Source organism: Zalophus californianus, chromosome 1 (assembly GCF_009762305.2).
Source record: "Zalophus californianus isolate mZalCal1 chromosome 1, mZalCal1.pri.v2, whole genome shotgun sequence".
In the NCBI taxonomy this organism is placed as follows: domain Eukaryota; kingdom Metazoa; phylum Chordata; class Mammalia; order Carnivora; family Otariidae; genus Zalophus; species Zalophus californianus.
Genome location: NC_045595.1, coordinates 15,767,831 through 15,775,764, shown reverse-complemented (window position 1 = coordinate 15,775,764; position 7,934 = coordinate 15,767,831).

The window sequence follows — 7,934 nt, the reverse complement described above, 5'->3', positions numbered from 1 at the left end:
GAAAGAAAAAATATTTTATTCCAAAATATAGAGAATAAGGGAAGGTGAAGTTCCCTTTTCCTCCATTCCTTTCCTAGTTCCTCATACATATTTATTATTACAATTTTGGTGTGCGTTCATCCAGAGGCTTTTCTTTGTACATGCGTGTGGGTGTGTAAGTGAGATTCTGTGAGATCTGTCCCCGCCCCCCCCCCCCCCCCCCCGGCTCCGGCTTCACCCAATCGGTGCACAGGGAAGCCTAGAGTTCTCTCCTCACCAATGCACAGAGCTCTACCTCAACCTTGCGAATTGTTGCTGAGAATCCTACTTCAATAATCAGGATTGGTAGGAGTTGTTTCACAGCGTTAGACTTTTATTTCCCCATCCCACGAACGAACGAACGAGGCAGGTCTCCTCAACATTGTAGATGAACGTGACACTGTTTCTTCTCCCAACAGCGGGCAGGCGGCCCATGAGAATGGAGTCCATTTCTCGTGGTTGATCCCGCTCTCCTTCCTGGCAGCGCCACAAGCTCGGCCACCCTCCCGGAGAGTAAGAGAATGTTCGGGGACAGCGCAATGGTTGACCATATGTTTAAACAGCTCTGCCACGTGTTATGTGCCTCCCTCTCCCAGGTTTGTCCGGGCAGATTCGTCTTTCCCAGTCGGCCATCTGGTCCTGGGCCTCCCGAGGAGGAGGCTCTCTTGAGTTTAGTGGTTCTGAAGGGCAAAAGGGCTTCAACTTTTCAACTTTCAGTTTTGGAGATGAGTAAAATTAGGGGTTCTTTTTCTCATGACAGCAAATGTAACACTTCTGCCCAATGTGGTGAGACACCTCACTCTTGCTTGAAACAGACAACAGTGTAACCCGTGCCTGGTGAGCGCTCTAAGGTTTGTACTGGGGTTTTTCCCCTATTTTCCCGCGACAGTCATGATCGGACCAGGGTGACGTTAAGAGAGTGGTAACTCCTCTACTTCCCATTGTATTCTAAGCATGTGTTCATGTTATTAAATAGAATTCCAAGCGTTAAATTAAATCCAGATCGTAATTGTTAATGACTTCACAGTATTTCCGACATGGGCATGCTGTAATTTACCTAACCATCCCCTTACCGCTGATCAATTTTCACTAGCAGAGGAAGATTTTGAGTAGCACTAAGTGAATACAAGTTATAAAAATCCTTAATTGCCCCCCTGTGGAAATTAGGTTCTGGTGGCAACACCAAAACTTAAATTCGTTGTCAGGTCTTGAATTTTTTTTTCTTTTACTTATCTTCTCATGATTATGCCTTCCTCATTATGTTGAATAAATAAATATTCATGTCAGTCTTTTTCGTGTTACTCACTTTAAAGGCTTCCATCTTCAGAAAATGTTGTAACATTTTTTTACTCGTTATTTAATAGCAACTTATAATTACACATTACTTGCCAGTCTCTGAGGAGTGGGGTTGGTTCTAAGTCTGTGTATGCGTAGGACAAACAGTGTGTGTGTAAAGAATAAATTAGAGATGGGGCGCCTGGGTGGCTCAGTCGTTAAGCGTCTGCCTTCGGCTCAGGTCGTGATCCCGGGGTCCTGGGGTGGAGCCCCGTGTCGGGCTCCCTGCTCGGCGGGAAGCCTGCTTCTCCCTCTCCCACTCCCCCTGCTTGTGTTCCTGCTCTCGCTGTCTCCCTGTCAAATAAATAAATAAATAATCTAAAAAAAAAAAAAAGAATAAATTAGAGACATCATGACATGACCTCCTAAATATTTCAAAATGCATTTCTAATCAATTAGTAATGCTGGCCTATGTAACAAAAAAAAATGACACATCACACCTAAAATTAAAAATCATACTCTAATAGCCGATATATATTCAAATTCCCCAAATGTCCCCCTAAATGCCTTTCATAGCCTTTTTGTTCATACCAGGAACCAGTCCCAAACCACGCATTCCACCTGGCTGCTGTATGTTCTCAGTGTCCTTTAATCTAGACACTAGTCTCTTTCTTCATGGACTCTTACTACAGCCAGTGGGCCGGCCTAGAGAACCCCCCACCCCCGCTTGCTTAACCTGTGGTGTCATTTAGCTGCCGCTTCTCTCTTCTGTATTTCCCAGAAGTTAACATTTATAGAATTACTAGACCCCAAGTAAGTATCTTTGGCTAGACTGCATCCCAGGGGATTCTGTGACCCCAGAATGCATGATACCAGGAGAACGGGTACTATCTGGTTGTCCCACCATTTCTGATGCTAGATCAACCATTCGTTAGGGTGATGGCAGTCTGAGCCATCCGTCGTACAATTATCTTTTTCTCCTGATGACCAGAACCGCATCGTTGTGGTGTTACTTTGGATCCATGTAAATGCCCAGGTCCCGTCAACTACCCACCTCATGTCCTTCACACAAGCTGACAGTCCCTTCTTGGATCTACATTCTCATGGGAATGGCAAGATTATGATTTTCTAAGCCTATCCTTCTACATCTAGCTGGCATCCTTCTGTAAAATAGTTGTATCTTATCAACGGGAGCTATTTGGTTACCCTGACATATAGTTCCTACTGGAAAGACATTAAATGTATTTCCCCTTTAATCACATAGTTTCCAAATAAGGAGTCGGTAGTCGCTGCCACAAATGAGTTTCTTCCGGCTTTTTCCTGGGTATCATTATGGACTCACAAATTTTCATATAATCACTGGGTGTGTTTTTATTGAACTATTCTTGGCTCCTGTGATAAGACTATTCTCATCAGAACCCAACCCAGCCCAGGCTAAGTTTAATTTAAAGCAAAGTTTCAAAACAAGGGTGGCTCCAAATATAACCTTCACATATTCCAAATATAACCTTCACATATTCTGGAAAGAGGAAGCGCTACTTTCTAAGAGAACAGTGGCAAGCTAATCTAATAAATTTTTGTTATCATTTTTATTCACATGCATGCTTTCTCCTCCTCTTCAAGATATGGGAGAGTTCCAAATGTGTACCCAAAGGTGTGCTGCAAGCTCGTACCCGTTATGTTCACTTAGACGTGTGTCATTACTAATACAGCTCAGAGACATTCATATTCAAGAGCTAGTTGACTGACCCATACTTTCAGATGCTTCCAGCCATGATAGCCACTAAATTTTTTTTCTTACCTGCACCCAGTCTAGACTCTTTCTTTCTCACCTAACAGAGGGTAGAAACGAGGATCAGAGCCTACCCTCACGAAATCATGGTTTCCCCACCACGGTTTGCAGAAGAAACAATGTGGGGACCAAGCTTTGTTGTTGTTGTTGTTAAAATAATTGTGGAGGAGGTGTGTTGTAGAAACCCTCTCTCCCCAGTGGCCGGCATGGTCTCACAGGTCTGCCTTTTCCTTTTGTCCTGGGTCACTCCTGGTACCTTCCCTGGGGAGCAGAGTCACCCCAAAAAGAAGTCAAGCATCCTAGCGCCTCACCTTGTGCATAGCCATGCTTTGTTCCCCCTCAGCACAGGCTGAGACCACCTCCCAGGCTGTTGCTCACGTCCCTAGCGGTTCCAAATGGAGGCGGCAGAGCCTGTGATTAAGCTGCAAGTTTCTCCAATGGAAGAGCAAAACCTTAGAACCAATTCACACGGCGTTAAGACCCACTTTACCTCCCGGGAGCAGAGACCGTGTTTGTTTTCCTTACTATTGTGACCCCAAAGCCTAAGGTGTGCCTGACATATATATTGGGTCTTAATATACATATAGTGAACAGATAAATGAACTTGGCTTCCAAAAGTCCATAGCTAGCCATATATCATTTTTATATTCTCATAAAAAATGAGCTTTATAAAACAACAATGATCAGGTTCATAATAAATGACACGAATGTTCCTTGCAGCTTTCTGCTTCTGTAAGGAGATGTCTTTCTTAGGTAAGGGGTGAATAAATCCTTCCTGTTAGTTAACGCCGAGAGGGATAATCGGGGAAGCCTAAGAAAGTGGTGGGCCTCAAATCAGTTATTTGCTTTAGATTGTCATAAAGTACCAATCGTGTTAGGTTATGGTCTACCCAGGGTCTTACCATCTGTAATTCTGTTCCTTGTATCTACGAAGAAACAGGCATCACACACACACACACACACACACACACACACACACACACACACACACGCTCCTGAAGTTGTAGTATATGGTTTTTAGCTGAGACTAGCAGCCAGTTAGAAAAACCTTTTAGGAATCGGGCAGATATATTAAACTAGCTTCTGGCTCGGAAGAAGAAAACGCATAGCAAACCAAAAGGCACTTCTGGGCTTTCTGAGCTTTCACATTTTTATCAGTGCTCTCAAATTCACTCATGATCCGTCTTCCCTTTTAACATTAAAAATAAACCCTCCCTTGAACTTTTGCCCTCTGAAAGTTTGATCTCTGAAGGGTGTATTTTTTTCCTTTTTGCTTTTTTGCATTCTTTCAAAATAACTGTAATACCCACAAGCGGTATCTGTACTCAGATTAAGTGGTTTGGAATAAATGCTCCCCTTGGGCCCTCTCTGGTTTCCCAGAAGGGGTGTCGGCCTCTCCAGCCTCAGCACCCTCCTGCAAGGCCAGTGTGCTTGGACCCGGTGCTAAAGAGAGTTACTTTTCTCTCTAAAAATAATCCCCAGTGAAAGACCTGGAAGAAATCCATCCAAAGGAGAGATGAACAGAGAAAACAGTTGACAATGGACTGGATCAGAAATCAGTGGAGAGATTTAAGTTGAAAATCTGTTCCAGCAGCAGAATAAAAGGTGATTTTTAACATGAAGGTGGGAAAATATGAAACTGGTTTGCATGTGGTTAACTAGCTCCCCTACTTCAGAGTTAGTATGTGAACCCCTTGAGCTGAGTCTCCTCGTTGTGCCAGCATTTATGAGAACCCATGAAAACTCGGGCTTCCCTGCACCCCACAGCCCGCTCCCCCGCCCCCGGGAGCTGCGTCTGGCTGCTGTGGTCCATTTCCAACCTTGCTCGTGCGTTCCACTTGCTTTGAATGTCGCACAGTGGTTTTTTACAGAATTGGAGCCTGGCCTGAGGGTGTTGCCAAAATTTAAAATAATAAAAGATTAATTTGAGGCAAAGAAAATGTTTGCCAGCCAAAGAGAACTCCACAACCCTATTACCAGAAAAGTAGATTATTCATGTTCGCTGATGCTACTATGTTCATCACCTACAAAAAGCACGTATTAAGATAAGCTTGTGATAAATGCTCATCCACCATCTGATTTATTTTAGGGTTCCAAAGTCCTTTCCTTTTCCCTTCTGCTCTTCCCCACTAACACACACACACACACACAACACACACACACACACACACACCAATACACTCTTGCACATGCATACACATACCCATACACTCACACACACACACACACATCCATACACAACACATACACACGTATATAGGGACACACATGCATACACACACTTATGGACACACACTCTTCTTTCATTCTCTTGGTATAATATCTCAAATGTTATTATTTGTAGGTGCAAATTTTTAAATCTACATTAAATCTTTATTTTCTCCCTCTAAAATAACAGTGTTTGTTCATCATGCCGTGATCCTTAGAGACTCTTAGCACCATATTCTCTGATTAATATGCAATTAAGTTCAAGTTTCCTTTTTTTCTTTTTTCAAGGTTTTATTTCAATTCCACTTAGGTAACATACAGTGTAATATTAGTTTCAGGTGCAGAATTAAGTGATTCATTACTTTCGTACAACACCCAGGGCTCATCACAAGTGCCCTCTTTAACGCCCATCACCCACTTAGCCCATCCCCCACCCACCTCCCTTTCCAGCAACCCTCAGTTTGTTCTCTATGGTAAAGAGCCTGTGTCATGGTTTGCCTCTCTTCACCACCACCTCAGCCACACTCATCTGTTTGTTTCTTAAATTCCACATGAGTGAAATCATATGGTATTTGTCCTTCTTCCCTTAGCATTACACTCTCTAGCCCGACCCACATCATTGCAAATAGCAAGATTTTATTCTTTCCCAAATTCTTATTTATCAAAAAGGAATTTTATTTCAATCCTGCACGCTATTTAATAAGTATTCCACATAACGTTCTGTGAAAAATCCACATTCATCCATTCATTACCTTTTTCCATTTGCAAATGAGAACCTAGCCCTGTGGTGTCTTGTCAGTGCAAGATAAAAGTATCCGCATAAACCGGGGGCCTGGGTCACACGTCCTTCTGATAGGTGTGAGCAGAGTAAAAAAAATTTAGACCTGACTTGCAGGTTAATTACAAAATGAAAAATTCTTTCAGCATATTCTTCTAAAATACAGGAAGACACCTGAAACTAATATTACACTGTAAGTTAACTAACCGGAACTTAAATAAAAATTTAGAAAAATAGCATACAGGAAGAGATCAGTTCTCATTTCTGCCCTGCACGTTGAATTGTCAACTTGCACTGTCCAAAGAAGCAAGGTCCTGCATTTTGTCTTTCATTTTGTCTTTCAGTTAGAGCCCTGTTTATTTGTCCCTGGAAATAATCTTCACGAGGAACAATATTTCTACCTGTGTCCCTATTTCTCAGAGAGCTTCCCGGAGGCTCATTGTTCATTGTCAGTGGGTTCATCTCAGTGATGATGAAGTCAATCAACCTTGTCTGAAAACCACAGTTTACAACTTGAAGTGAACAAACATCGATGTCTATAGTAAAAATCCCCCAAAAAAACATATTCAACCTCAAGGCTCAAATCAACAATTCTTAGATTTTTTTAAAAGATTTTATTTATTTATTTGACAGAGAGAGACAGCGAGAGAGGGAACACAAGCAGGGGGAGTGGGAGAGGGAGAAGCAGACTCCCCACTGAGCAGGGAGCCCGATGCGGGGCTTGATCCCAGGACCCTGGGATCATGACCCAAGCCGAAGGCAGACGCTTAACGACTGAGCCACCCAGGCGCCCCTTAGATTTTTTTTAATGATAGCGTTACAAGAACACCCTTTGCCCTTTGAGTAAAGACTGACTTACCCTTCTGATGATGAGATAAAATAGGAGTCCAGATTTAACAAAGTTCCCTAGCCTTTTCCTTTGGATCTAAACAAAGGTTCTTTCAAAGAAGTAGTGTCTATACTTCCTCATTCTCTCAAGATTTTGATTTCTTTTTCATTGAGGGGGCTTTAAAAAAAAAGGTTTTGTTTCTATGGTGTATATATAGCATGCAGGTAGAGTTTACAAAATATGGCGCGTGATGGGTAGAAAAGATATTAGGGATACTAGAAAGTTATCTCCATGGCACGAGGTAAAAATGTAAGCAGGTGTATCATGTCGTTCACCTGACACTTTGAAGGCTGTCAGCTCCTGGAACCATGAGATGAGGATGCAAGTGACAAGCAGGGTCTGCCAGTGAAGGTTTGATGGTCATCCTCTGATATGATGGATGAAACCCGGAGAGGAAGTGGAATGACCCAGACAAGGAGGATACGGTGGGCAGATGGAGCTGCTGAGGACAGACGTCCAAGGGACACCACTAGTCAGAGGTGAGCAGAGGAGGAGCCAACCAGGCGAACGAGGAGGAACAGAAAAGAGGGAGCAGAGTAAGCCAAGGGAAGGGTTCAGTGAGGAGGAGGTGGTTTCACTGCAAAGTACTCAAAGCTGCCAGATGAGGCATCCATTTCAGGAAGGAGGGGATCATTTGAGGGCTTGGGGAGAAATCTGTGTCAGGAGGGAGGGGTGACTGACAGGTGAGGTGTGCACAGTCAGCAGGGAGGCCCCGCTCCAGGGGCTCAGCAATAAGCAGAAGGAACAAGTTAGGGCAGCCAAGGATAGGAAAAGTTTGAACAAAGGAAGGGGTGGGTTTGCGGTTGTTGGTCATTGTTTTGGTTCGTTTTTAACAGGGAGGAGATGTGAGCCTGATTTTCAACAGAGGAAGGGTCAAACAGAGAGGAAGAGAATGAAGGTATAGGAGCTCACCAAAAAAATCTGAAGGGATCACTGATGGAGCTGGGTCTCCTGGGGGAAGTAGAAGGGGTTGG